At 47.9% G+C, this 13,187-nt stretch overlaps 1 long non-coding RNA gene across 2 annotated transcripts; it reads right to left on the reverse strand.

Moving 5' to 3' along the window:
• Positions 1 to 493: 493 nt before the first annotated feature.
• LOC139602427 (uncharacterized) lies at positions 494 to 11,260 on the reverse strand. Of its 2 annotated transcripts, none has more exons than XR_011683204.1 (3): positions 8,904 to 11,260; positions 7,890 to 7,947; positions 494 to 6,799 (listed from the first exon to the last, which is right to left on the reverse strand). It is a non-coding gene; the product is annotated as an uncharacterized lncRNA (long non-coding RNA). The 2 variants fall into 2 exon arrangements; XR_011683203.1 differs by having other exon boundaries at positions 494 to 6,900.
• Between the last annotated feature and the right edge of the window lie 1,927 nt (positions 11,261 to 13,187).

The following is a 13,187-nucleotide window of genomic DNA, read 5'->3' on the forward strand; positions in this document are numbered from 1 at the left end:
CAGGAGACAAGATGGAGACAAGCTGGGGGAGGGAGAAGGGAAACGTGTAGCTGGACATAAAAGTTGGAGAAAACAGGAAAACTGGAGAAGGATCAAGACACAGGCTTAGGGAATTCCCTATCACCCACCACTACAACAGCGTGAGAATTGTCTTGTCAGAAGCCTTTAGGAACGTGCATGTGTTGGACGTGTATTGGCTGTCCATACATGGGGAGAGCAAGGGAGGGAAGGTGAGGAAGAGAGAGGAGAGAAGAGAAGAGAGAAGAGAAGAGAAAACATCAAGAAGAGAGAAGAGAAGGTAAAACATCAAAGCACTATAACAGGTAAGCTTGGAATAATTTCAGAGTCAAAGAAAGACCTATTTGAATCAGTAGGTGGGCTTTGGACCTCCTCTAGTCTGTATTTTGACTCTGTTACATTGTTTGGAGCTTTGTCTTGGTTTTGGTTCTGGCTGCAGTGTTTCTTGCTGCCTCTGTCTGTAGGTTTGGAAGAAAGGTGTCCGCCAAGGAAGGGGGAAACCTCCCTTGGAAAGGAAAATATTACCCCCTACAAATTATTATAACTTAATTATCCCTACAAATTATTATAACTTGGAAATTACAGGGGTTTTAGGCAAAGATATGGCAAAAGGAATAAGACTTATTTACTAGAATATACATACATACATACATATATATATACACACACACTCATATATAGATATGTATGTATATATATGTATATACATATATATACACTTTCTCAGAAGCTGATGATAAGCATTACCACCAGACAGAAACATTAAGATCACAGGGTATATTGGAGCTGATCTGATGACAGAGAAAGAGGATGTGATTTTTCAGTGCTTTTTATTTGCCTTCTGTTGTGTTGTTTTGGGTTTTTTCAACTGGATGGGTCACATTCTCAAACTTTTTCTTTCTGCTGGGTACAAATGTTTTTTTCAGTAGCTGAGGCTTTGACAACAAACAAAAAAATAATCAAGCCACATCGATGGGTTGCTAGATAAGGTGGCAGTGCTATCTCAGAAAAAAGGCAGAGTAATTATTTTTAACTTGCTCTAAATCTCAAGCTAGTATAGCACAAATGCCTTCAAAATGTGTCTTGTTCCCTGGTGTAAACAAAATGATACGAATCAACATATTTCAAAGAAAATAATGTCAAGCATTAAAAAATTGTACTGCAGTTTTTGACTGCTGCACAGCAAAAGGACCTTCTCAGACTAGCCCCCTTCTAGTAACAGAAGCACTGAGGGAGGAAAAGACCTCTGAGATCCTTGAGTACAACCCTCAAGGCAGCACTGCCATGGTCACCACTAAGCCATATCCCCAAGAGCCACATCCACGTGCCTTTTGAACACTTCCAGGGATGGAAGTGTTCCACCACTTCCCTGGGCAGCCTGTTCCTTGATTCTCAGAGGTATATCAGCAGGGCATAAAATAAGCTCATTTACCTCTTAAAGAACTGTAATGATGAGAACTTAAGATGCAATATCTGATAATCTTGTTGCCTGATGTAAAGATTTGCTTTCTTATTTCATTTCAGATACTGAGTATGTGACTTTGTTACTGGAAACATTTTTTTACAGCACTTTCAGTCCAATACTGGTGTATTTGATTTCACAGATTTACTCTCATTTTTGAGGTTTTCAGTTGTGTAGGTGCCTAAATACAATTCAAATCAAGACACAACATGGCTTTGGGATAACTTTACAGCTAGTTAGAAGCTCTGATAATAGCATGGTTCCAAGAAGTCAACAAACAAAAGAGAATTGAAAACAAATTTGTTTATCCAACAGGGAAAAGTAATCTGTCCCACTGAGCCAAATCCCTCTCAGACTGCAGAGAGAGTAAACAATGCTCTGGTGAGAAAACTTTTAGGATTTCTCAGAAATTCAAGTTGTAGAGCAACCAGTTGATCATAAAATAATTCCCATTCTTCAGAACCAGTGGAAACCTCCCCAAACCCCAGTCATGCAGCCCACAGCTCTTTCTTACATTGCTGGAAGGTGGAAAGAAGAGGGACAGCTGCCAGCTGAGAGCAGAACTCAATCACCAGCCATGTTCCCAGCAGTTTGTGTGTGCCAACAGGATGTGTGCATGGGAGAGAGCTCTTCAGCGAGCAATAAGGTGAAACAACAGCTGGGGGCCTTCGAGTGCTGTCCAGCATTGCAACAAAGGCCTGCCCCGGAAATAAAACAGACCAGCTTCTCCAAACAGGAGTGCAAGATTACAGCCACGTTTTGTTCCTGGAAAAGTTGAGCCCTGCCTACTTCTTGCCTGTTTGAAAGCACAGAAAGAACAAAACCAGCCTTTCTTGCCTCTGTGGATTCAGCTGCTCCTTTATCTTTAGATTTCAGTCGCAGCCTCCTTGGGAGCAAAGCCTTTTTGTTCTGTTTTTGTAAAGGGTCTGTGTCCATCACCAGCAGTGCTGTCAGAAGCAGCTGGTGTGGGACACGGAGGGAGGAGCAGAGCTTTGTGCTGTCCCCACTCTTGATTTACTCTTGATTTGCAGGTTCTGCTGGGCGTGCAGGATGTCGGCTCTGATGGGCAGCACGAGAGACAGGAGCAGTCAGCCTGCAGAAAGGAACTGCTCAGAATGGTCCAGAGGGTAAAACAAGGGGTAAAGAGAGAAAGGAATGCCTCCCCTCACCCTACTGCCTGGAACACACTACCTGTAGCTTATAGCCTGGTTTTGAGGCTAGGCATGAGCTTCTCTAAAGGGACATTTTTTCATCACCTAGCTAACAGAAGTCTTAATGCCATTAGCCTTTACTATCCCATAAGACCACTAGAACAAAACCAATATAATGTTTATTTTGACTTCCTACAGCTGATGTTAAAGTGAGATATTGCATTGCCTTTCACCAAACTGGCTAATTTTAAGGGCTAACGTAAAAAAAACTTTAAAGAAGTTATTTTACCTTGGCAAATTTTACTTTCTTGGGTGTTAATATTGTTCTTTCTAAAGATTGGAGGAGTAGATATACTGTAATAACAGAAGTTTGATGTTTGTACTTAGTAACTCTTTAATTGCTGATTTAAGCCTCTTAATTGCAGTTCTTGGTGTAGTATGGATTGACTTTCTGACCACACAGTCTCTGTGATTTTTAGGAGCTGGAGCACAAGTGTTCCAAGCATTGTCACCTTACTGACAGATAAATGTGAAGGAAAACTCTAACAGAGCTGGTCATTTGAAAAGTTAAAAACACAAGGGCTAAACAATTTAAGGCCAGATGACATTGAAGATGTATTTTTTTTTCTGACTTCATTCAGAAGATGCCAATTTCAAGATGGTGAAAGAGATAAAATCCAGCAAAGATGGACATAAAAGGAGGCAGGAACAGAGGTTCTGAGCAGTGAAGTGTCATGTAATTCAGAGACACTGGTGGTGTCTGAGCCAATGTAAGTCTGTCCTGTTTGCAAAGGGCACTATTTCACTGCCTCTTGGTGACTGTGCCAAAGAGGCTGGCTCTTCTCTCAGGAGGAGCTGCTGTCATGACAGAGCAGATGGCTGGGGTGGTGAGACCAAAAGCATTCTAAGCATCAAACCAGACTGATCAAATAAGCACTTCTAATGGAATTACTCTGCCAGAGCTGTCCAGGTTTTGACTCTGGAAGAGCTGAAAAGAGCTTTGCAAAGGGCAATGCTCAGCCTGTGCTGGGGTGCAACTTGTTGAAGATCAGCCACAAGTGGCAGTGCAGCATCTTTTATTCTTCAACACCTCCTAGAAGTCAGGCTCTGAAGAACAGAGAGGCTACTCTGGGTGGAAGGGAAAACATACCTGAACTCTCATGTATTTCACTGGAAATGTTTATAGGGTAAATCAATGCATTACAATGTATGAGGCTGGCTTGTGTGACAAAATCAGTCCAGCTACAGTAGTAACAGTAGTGGGCTCTGCAGTTTATTACTTTACTTTGCTTTTCAGCAATACATTACCAAGAACATGGGTCTGTGTGGCACTGGATCATACTCAGCTTTAAATTTATCAGAACTATAAGACAAGTAAAAGAGGAAGAAAATATGCTTATTCCTTCAATTGTTCCCTCTTTCTGCCCCCTAAATACCATTTGTAATCCATATCTGGTGTTTTTTCATATGTACTTTGTGTGGGGTTTCAGAGGAAGGACAAATAGTCCATTTTATCCAGTTCAGTTTAAGGTCTAGCTGTCCAGAGTCCCTGCTTTGTGGCAGTGTTACCACAACTGATCTCATTTGTCATCCCCATCCTCTGGGGATGATGAACTCGTGCATGATGGCAGCAGCAGAGCAAATTCAGAAGGATTAAATACAGTAGTAGACAGAGGTTTGGATTTTTCCCTGAACTGCACCTTCTGCAGCCTTGTGTCACCTCCATCAATATTGTATATGAGACAGCAAAGAATTGGCTCATGATGTTCCATCCAGTACTCTCATGCTGCTATCAGGCAGGCTGCAGAGCATGCAAGGCATAGATGTCATCTCCTTGAGAAAAATAACCCAAGTAGCTGATGTTGTGAGTGCCATATTTACATGGACATGTTTTAAAAACAATAAAACCTCTCCAGAGTCCTTCTATACCATGCTCCTCCATCTCTCTCTCCAGCCAGGAAAGCCCCACTCACGTTCAGCCCTTGCACACTGGAGCAGGGTTGGATCCAAGTGCTTCTGAAGCAGCCACAATTCCCAGGTTGACCACTTCATCCTGGATTGGCTTCTGTCTATCCTGTCTGTCCTCGGCTCTTTCCTTCACCCCCACCCTTGGCACAACTGGCATTTCTTCCCTGGGTCTCCACAGCCTCACCTTGCCAGCTAGAAGCTCTGCCCCCTGCCCCTTTGCTGTTCTCTCACCCCACAACATGCCCACTTTCCCCTGATGGATGCCAGCTCAGCTTCCAGAGCAGCTGGACCAGGAAGCTTTGTCTGCTCCTGAGCAGGGGAGGGGGTGCCCTGGATGGGGTCTGGTGTTGCTTGGCAACCTCTTTCTCTCTCCTCCAACACCATTTTCCCTTGCAGTGTCTGCTGATGCAGGCACAACAAATGACAGCAATATTACTGAAGCACTTGTTCCTGTCGCTGTTTACTTGTTATTTATGGTTATTGTCCTGAAAGGATTTGTAAACATTTCTTCACTTCCTTCCACGGTCAAAACAGATATCATTTTATGCTTTTGTAGCATGCCTACATAATTAATGGATGGTCACTGCATTTCAGTGTAAGTGACATACAGTTTTATTGGTGGTTTTTTAAAGTGGTTCCTGGTTCTGAGTGTTTCTATTTTTCAGCCCCAAATTGAGACATACAAGGTTTTACATTCAGAAGTGGAAAAATACAGTGTAAGCAAGTCTGCCTTAACCACCTCAAATTGTGCTTCTCCTGTCTAGGTGCACATATGCCTAAAAAAGGCTGTTCTGAATGACTTGCTGTCCCCTTCAGGAGGACCCTGGGTCTAACACCGAGATTTCAGAACAAAAATGCTTCCATTAACAGAGATAAAGCTGCCAGGGTGTTTCCTGTTTGCCATTTCCTCCTCCACACTCACCACTTCCAGCTCAGTCTTTCTGGTCTGCATTTGTGGGTGCACCAAAGAAGACACACAGCTTCCCTTATCCCTTTTCTCCAAAAGAGAAGCACAGTAAGAAAGCCAGACCCCAAGTGTTTTCTGATCTTGCAGTGAAAATGCTGCTGAGACCTTTCTTTACTTAACAAACTGTAGTCACTCAGGCCAGATCTGGAGAGCTTCACACATGCTGCTGGCTAATTACACACTGCCAGGTTTTCTACTGGGCCTTGATTCAGCCCTAGGTAGGATTTATTCCCTTTGTGACAAGGTCTGGAAGGCAAGGGAAAACTTAGTTTTCTATTGTAGGGGTGCTTTGCAGTGCCAGACTCAGATGTACATCTGCCATTGCCCTCTGCTGGGGCATGCCAGAACTACTGGTGTGGCCTTCTGCCACGGGAACTCTCGGGATTTCCTCTCCTTTATCCTATGAAATTACTGCTTTGGGAGCTCTGGATGCCTGGCTGGCAAGCGAGATTTGTGGTTTTGTTCAGCAAGTGACTGTCACACAGAGTCCGTTTGTTACCACGCCACTCAGACAGTATATTGAGTTATTGCTTGTGTATTTATAATAGTTGGAATTGGATGCAGAGATGCTTTCTGACCACAGCTCTGCAGCATATTGCCTGCACGACATCCACCCACTTATCTTCATACTGAGTAGAGACAGCTGCAAATCTCAGCCTAAAAGCAGTTAGGGGGTGATCCTGAATCCATTTAAAGATCTTCCCACAACCAGCCTTATTGAGGACAGCCTTTTTCAAATGGCTTTATGGAATTAAGACCTTTGAAAGGCCTTGAAATGAAGTCCTTTACAGAAATTAAGGCTCAGTTCTGAGGTACTACATAGCTACAAGGAAGGGGCATCTTGCATTTCTGTGAGATTGCACCAGTAGAGAAAGGAGACTGTGGACCTGCTGTTCCTCAGAGAAAGAAAACAAGCTCCAAATCAGGCACACTTCGCCTAGGCAGGTAAGTTGTTTAAGAGGGAGTTCTCTGAAATCAAACCAGAATAAAAGAGATCTGCAGTAATGACCCGCTGTCAGCCATTTCTCTCCTGAATCTACACCAACCAGGAGAAAAGTACATTCTTTGTGGGTTTTTGTTCCTTTTACCCTGTGCCCTTTCTAAGCACAGACTGCTCCAGAGGCAAACAGAGATCTGAGAGAGTTTCCCAGTTCCACCTACTCAGCAGTGGCCGTGGACGTGCTGGATGCTGGTTGGGTTCCATACCTTGCAAATCAGGAGTTTTGTGAAACTCTGAAAAGAGATTTGAAGAGTGCTTTGAAATCCTTGGATGAGCATAGCCAGGCCAGGGGTAGTTTTCAGACTTATTCATCTTGAAAATCCCTCTCTGTTTTCTGGTGGAAACAGAATTGGAGCAGTATCAGTTCAACTCATAACCTGCTAAGTCTCATGTGGATGCTCCCAAGAATTAAACCATGAAACAAGGGAGTGCAATTTCCCTGTCCTCACCTCGGTCCCTGTCTGAATCAGCCAACATATTGTGCTGGCTGACTTGCCTTTCTCAACTCAGAGAGAGATGATATTGCAGAGTACAGAAAACTGCTGATAAATTATCAGATTTTAGGGTAAAAGCCATTCCAGTTGCAGAAAGGCCTTATTACTCTATAAACAAGCCAAATGTTTCTTGATATAGTTAATCTAGCCAGCTCTGAAACAGGGAATGTAGAAATAGGTGGCATTGAGTTGAGATATTTATTTTTAGGTAAGGCTTTTTGTTCCCTTTCTCAGCATAAGAGCTACTTTCATCTTCTTCAGAGACAGAGTCATAAGTGTCTTCCACTGAGATCTGGGGCCTCTAAGATGAGGGTGCAGCACTTTTCCCTGCTGTACACAGCAATCATATTTCCTTCCATTCCACTCTTTCCTCTGACAGTAAAAAAGCCCCTCATCTTGCAAAATCCATTAGTTATTTTCCTGAGGAGTAAGAGGATGCGTGTGGAAAACTGCATTGTTGTTGTTGTTATTATTATGTGTTCTATCCATATGAAATAGAATGTCCCATTTCTGCCTGTGCCTAACCAGCCTTACACATTTCACAGTCCTGGATCTCAGTGGCCTGGTTCTTCTCTGTGCAATCAGCAACATGTGTAAAGTGCTCCTGTCCTTGCTCTCCTCTGCTTATTGGTGCTTTCACGTGGAGTCCTTGCCCATGGCACTTGAGACATGACAACACTTTATTTGTCAATGTCTCTTTTAGAAAGGACCAAGATAAAAAGAACCAGAAGTGTGCCAATGGCAAATTTACATGCTGCTCTCCAAATAGGTGACAGACCCCCTAAAGATTTGTAACCCATTGTTCCCCTAGAGAAGGACTAAGGCTCACCTTTTGGTTGATTTTCTCTGATAGGTACTGTTCCTTTAGGAAGCCTTGCTCAGGTAATCTAAAAGAAAAATGACTGGAGAAAATAAATAGAGCAATAAATAAATAAATTGGTGGGGGAATGCCTATCTGACAAAATCTGGAAATGCAGATCGGTAAGTAGCATTTCCTATTAACTATCTTAACTTGCAAGTGCATCAACATATAAATTGTGCTTAGTTGCCCTGGTGGATAGAGCATGGGTGCATTACTATCCATGGGCATGACTGAATAAGCAGTGTTATAAAACACTTGTAACCTGAAATAAGCACAGTGTGACCATGGACAGAGAATATCAGAATGTACTTCGGGTTGTACAGTTTCAGCATTACATTGTACATTCAGCATTATTCATGATTTAGGAATGTTCAAAAGGAAACAAAAGCATTTTAGATAATTTTGAAAATGTGTCCATTTTAGATTTCTTATGGTCATCATTGTGATGTTACTTAATTAAAATTTTTTTTTTTGGCATTTGCTAGTGTTGGCGGTTAGGTTTCTTCAACAGAACAGGAGACAGAGAAGAAAAGGAGGGTGGGAAAACTGAAGAAGGACAGGAGTTAGAGGGAAAAGAAAGTGGTTAGGATTAGACTTAAAGTGAAAACTTAGGGGTAGAGTGAAAAAGGAAAAGACTAAGAGCAAAAAAGACAAACCAAGGAAAAGGAGAACAGGGAGAAAAAGAAGCAAGAAGAGTGAGGGTCAAAGTTATAAAGAAAAAGAAATAAGGTTCAAAGTATGGACAAAAGAGAGAAAAATAAATACAGTCAGAAAGAAATAGTGAAATGGACAAACAGAAAAAAGGAAGCCGATGGAAACAGAGTTACAGAAGCAGAGACACAGTGTCAGAAAGAGTGAGAAACAGAAACAAAGGGTTAGAGACAGATGGAAATTCAGATAGAAATAGAAAAGTGAAGTGAGGAGCAAAAGGAAGAAAGCACCATGGCTGGCCAGGGCTTCTCCTGGACGCTGCAGGTGTACCTGCTGATGCTTCTGGTCCATCCACTCGACCCTTCCAGCCGTCCTGAGCGGGACCTGGGCACCTTGGGTCTGCTTCCCGAGGAGCTGGAGCTGCAGGACATGGACCCTGAGGCTGCCCCGTGGGTGGACTTGCGCTGGCGTCCTGGACGTGCTTCCTGCTGGAGCTGCTGATCATGGGCATTGTCCTGGGATGCTACCTTGGCAGAAGGCTCTGGAGACGCTGGAGACGCTGGAGAGAGGTGAGGGAAAGGGGCAGGACGGCACAGACCCCGAGGCTGCTGGGCCTCCTGGGCAGCCGCTTGGCCAAGGCCCCGCGGCGGAGGGGAGCGGAGCCTCCGGGCAGGAACGGGGCCTAAGGCTGAGCCCAGGGACGGCACCGGGCACGGGCGGCCGCAGCTCTGCTCGGTGCAGCCTCTGCCCCGGGCAGCCCGGCCGGGCCCAGCCTCTCTGGCAGAGGCCTTGGCCCCGCTCCGCCCCTCCCATCGGGACCCCCGCGTTTTGCCTTGCAGGAGAAGCTCCGGAGCCGCTCGGCCCGGGCAGGGCCCCGCCGCTGCTGCTGCCGCCGGGGCCGCGGCTGTCCCGGGAAGCTGCTCCAGCTGCTGAGGCAAAACCGCGCCCTGCTGCGGCTCTGCCTGCGGCACCGCCCTCGGCAGAGACCCAGAGCCAGGAGAGCAGCACTGGGGGCCGGGTGACAGAGGAGCAGACTCCGGCCTCGCTCAGCACCAGGGCCCGGTGAGAGAGGAGCAGACTCCGGCCTCGCTCAGCACCAGGGCCCGGTGACAGAGGAGCAGACTCCGGCCTCGCTCAGCACCAGGGCCCGGTGAGAGAGGAGCAGACTCTGGCCTTGCTCAGCACCAGGGCCCGGTGACAGAGGAGCAGACTCCGGCCTCGCTCAGCACCAGGGCCCGGTGAGAGAGGAGCAGACTCCGGCCTCGCCCAGCACCAGGGCCCGGTGAGAGATTAAGGAGATCCCAGCCTCGCTCAGCACCAGGGCCCGGTGAGAGAGTAAGGAGATCCCGGCCTCGCTCAGCGCTGACCTCCAGCCCCAGCACGGTGCGGAGCCTTGCGGGAATGTGTGACCAGTGCCCAGCCCGGGCACTGCGACATCCCCATCACAGGAGTTCGAGACACCCCGTCCTCAGTCATAGCATTCCCCGACACCTTTCCACAAGAAGTTGACATTTCCCTCGGCGTTCCCTTTCTCAAAGTATTTTAGGCAGAAGTTTCTTACCCCGCAGTCTTCTAGTCACCCTGTGTTGTAGATTTTGCAAGTAGTCAAGTTAAGTTCAAGTAGTCAAGAGTAAAGTTCACGTTTTCTACGCAGTGCTGTGTCCTTTCCTTGCCATTCCATCCTAGAGGGGACCCGGCGAGTGCTGGGTTTGCACGGGAGCTCCAGCCTGCCTGGAATGGAGAGCCCAAGTGCCCCAGCAGGGGCTGCACGAGTATGGAGGGCAGCTGCAGAGAAGATGGAGGGCAATGTTCTCCTGTCTCTGCCTTCCAAGGAAGGACAAAATGTAGGACTGAACTCCAGAGGTAGGAACCAGTTCTTTGTTATTTCATGGTCTGAAACTTTTTCCTTGGAGCGTGTTTGGGGAAGGATGGGAGATAGACCTTTTTACCTTTCTGCTTTTGTCTCTTTCTGTGGTGCATCATATCCATCCCTTCCATAGCTGAACCAGTGGGTCTGGACTTTCTGACAGGAATTCAACAGAAAGCTTTTTCAATCTTTTGTCCCCCTAGAAGCAGCCCAAGTTTTTGGGACAATCCGTCTCAAAACATTTCTGTAAAATTTCCTTTTGGTTCTTGGTGCTGCTCAGGCCCATCAGACTGACACAAAACCCCCTCAGTCATGTCCCCAGCCCCGGTGGAACGGCTGAGCTCTCTGAACTCCAGCCTTGCACTGTCCCACCGTAATTACATTGCAAATGTAGATAGAATTGTGGCAGGTTCTGGGCCACTGGCTCGGAATCCTCCTGAATCCTCAGGGCTGACCACGGCATTTGTCTGTACTTTCCTGTCCCTGGGGCTGATCACTCCGTGCTTCCCAAGGGACGGAGCGCTCGCTCTGCACGGCTCCTTGGAGCTGAGGGTGCCTGCCCACACTGAGAGATGGGTGAGTGAGCGACGCCGTAATGTTCAGGTGGGTTCGGCTGATCTCGCGTTGGTTCGGCTTATCTAGTTCGGTCGGGCTTATCTAGTTCGGTCGGGCTTATCTAGTTCGGTTGGGCTGAACGCGGTTCCGTCGCGTTCCGTTCCGTTCACCTCAGCTAAACTCGGATGGATTCGGCAAATCGCGGCCAGAGTCGGCCGTTCGGGTAGGCTCGGCTGTTGTCGGCTGCTGTCGGCCAGACTCGGTTGTTGTCGGCTTCACTCGGCCAGACTCGGCTGTTGTCGGCTCCACTCGGCCACACTCGGCTGTTGTCGGCTCCACTCGGCCACACTCGGCTGTTGTCGGCTCCACTCGGCCACACTCGGCTGTTGTCGGCTCCACTCGGCCACACTGGGCTCCACTCGGCCCTACCTGACTCTGCTCCGCGCTGCAATGGCGGCCGCTGGCAGGGCCCCGCTCCCCGGCCTGAGCCCCGGGAGGGGACAGAGCGCTGCGACAGCCGCCTCAGCCCAGCTCACCCTGTCCCTGCCCGGCCCCGCGTCCCCCGGAGCGCGCCCTGCAGCGCAGAACGCGGCCTTTGGGCCAGGAGCGGGGACAATGCCCTCGGCTCGGCAGCAGCGCCGGGAGGCAGCGGGCGGTGCCCTCAGGTGAGCGGCCGGAGGGGAGGGAGCTGGGCCGGGGGCACCGGGGCCGGGGGCACCCACAGGGGGCCGGGGCTGCTTTGGGCGCTGCTGCGTGGGACCCGCTGCGGGTGGCACGGCTCTGTCCCGGGCCTTGCGGCTCTCTGGGATCGTGTGCCGTGGAACAAAGCTGGGGCTCGTCCCAGCTGCGGGAACAGCGTTTTATTGGGTGAGAAACAGAGTTCACTCTCTAGAATTTTTACACGTTTGTTAAGGGATAAAAGGCAGCGCTGGGGTGCTTGGCTGTTTGCCAGGAGCACCCGGTTCCCTTAAACCGTGTTCTCTAGATTCTGTTCCATTGCAGTGGGGTGTGCATATTCATTAGAGTTTATACATATTCAAAGAGTCCTTTCAGTTTAGATGTTCTTTTGCTTGGTTTGAACCTTCGTGCCATCTTGTGGATTAAACCAATATACTTTATTTCTTCCTGTGGTGCCATCCTGTTTTATTTTCACTCCCTCGTTATTTGATAACGAGGGTCAGTAAATTTTTCCTTTTTTTTTCAGTGCTCTGGTTTCTGTTTCTGTTATCTTGTGTTTCAGATAAGATTGTCCCCAGCTGTGGGAAATCACCTCATTATCTGACACCATTTTCTGAGTTCCTTACATGTAACAGCATTTGAACATTTCACAGTCTCTATTATAGTCTATTATAGTATTACAGTCTAAAATAGTATCTGTTACAGTGCTGTTTATGAAAGCTGTGCAGTGCATACACGAACTGACAGATGATCCTTGATCCAGAGCAGTAGTTACAGACTGTCCCCTCTCGGGAGTTTTGTGCTCAATAACACCGTGCCAGAGCTCAGACATAAATGGCAAGGGCAAGAACTGCATTTGTTCTGTTCCATTCTGGGCTGGGCTGAGCTCTGTTTGCCGGGAAGCAGCGGGATGGGTGTCCCTGTGCCCACCCCCCTGGGTCCCAGAGAGAAGCTGCTCCTGTGGCTGCAGCTGAGGGGCACTGGGAAACCTGAACGGTCCTGATGGAAACCGATGCCAAAGCAGGTTTGGTTGGGTTTGGGACTTGCCATTTTCCCCTGATCCGTGGGTTTTGCCTTAGGAAACAGGAACTGGGCACCGGGACATTTTGTTAGCCTAGAAGGGACGAGTTTGTTTGTATTTATTTCCTGAGGCACCTGGATCGATTTGGGTCTCAGTTGGCACCCGAGAGCCTCCTCTGTGTCCTGGGTGGGGTGGTGGCTACCAAAGGGGTAAAAGGTGGAGCAGGAGGGTGGGTGGAGAGGAGAGCAGTGGCTCTGTGGGGATTTGCATCTGGAAAGGGCCCTCAGTTTCCTGGCGGGAGTCCTGGAATCAGAGCTGAGAGTCGCTGAGCAGTGAGGATCGTGCAGCTGCAGCGCCGAGAGTGCAGAGGCTGCAGTGGGCGTTGTCTGCTCGCTCTCCTGATGTCCCATCTCTAATGCTGGGCTGGCACCCAGGCACCTCCCAGGGCTGCACAGCCTCAGGGCAGGGGTGGTTTGTAAATGTTTTAAATGCT

Source organism: Agelaius tricolor, unplaced genomic scaffold, assembly GCF_023055355.1.
Source record: "Agelaius tricolor isolate 1412-34295 unplaced genomic scaffold, bAgeTri1.0.p SCAF_34, whole genome shotgun sequence".
Lineage (NCBI taxonomy): Eukaryota > Metazoa > Chordata > Aves > Passeriformes > Icteridae > Agelaius > Agelaius tricolor.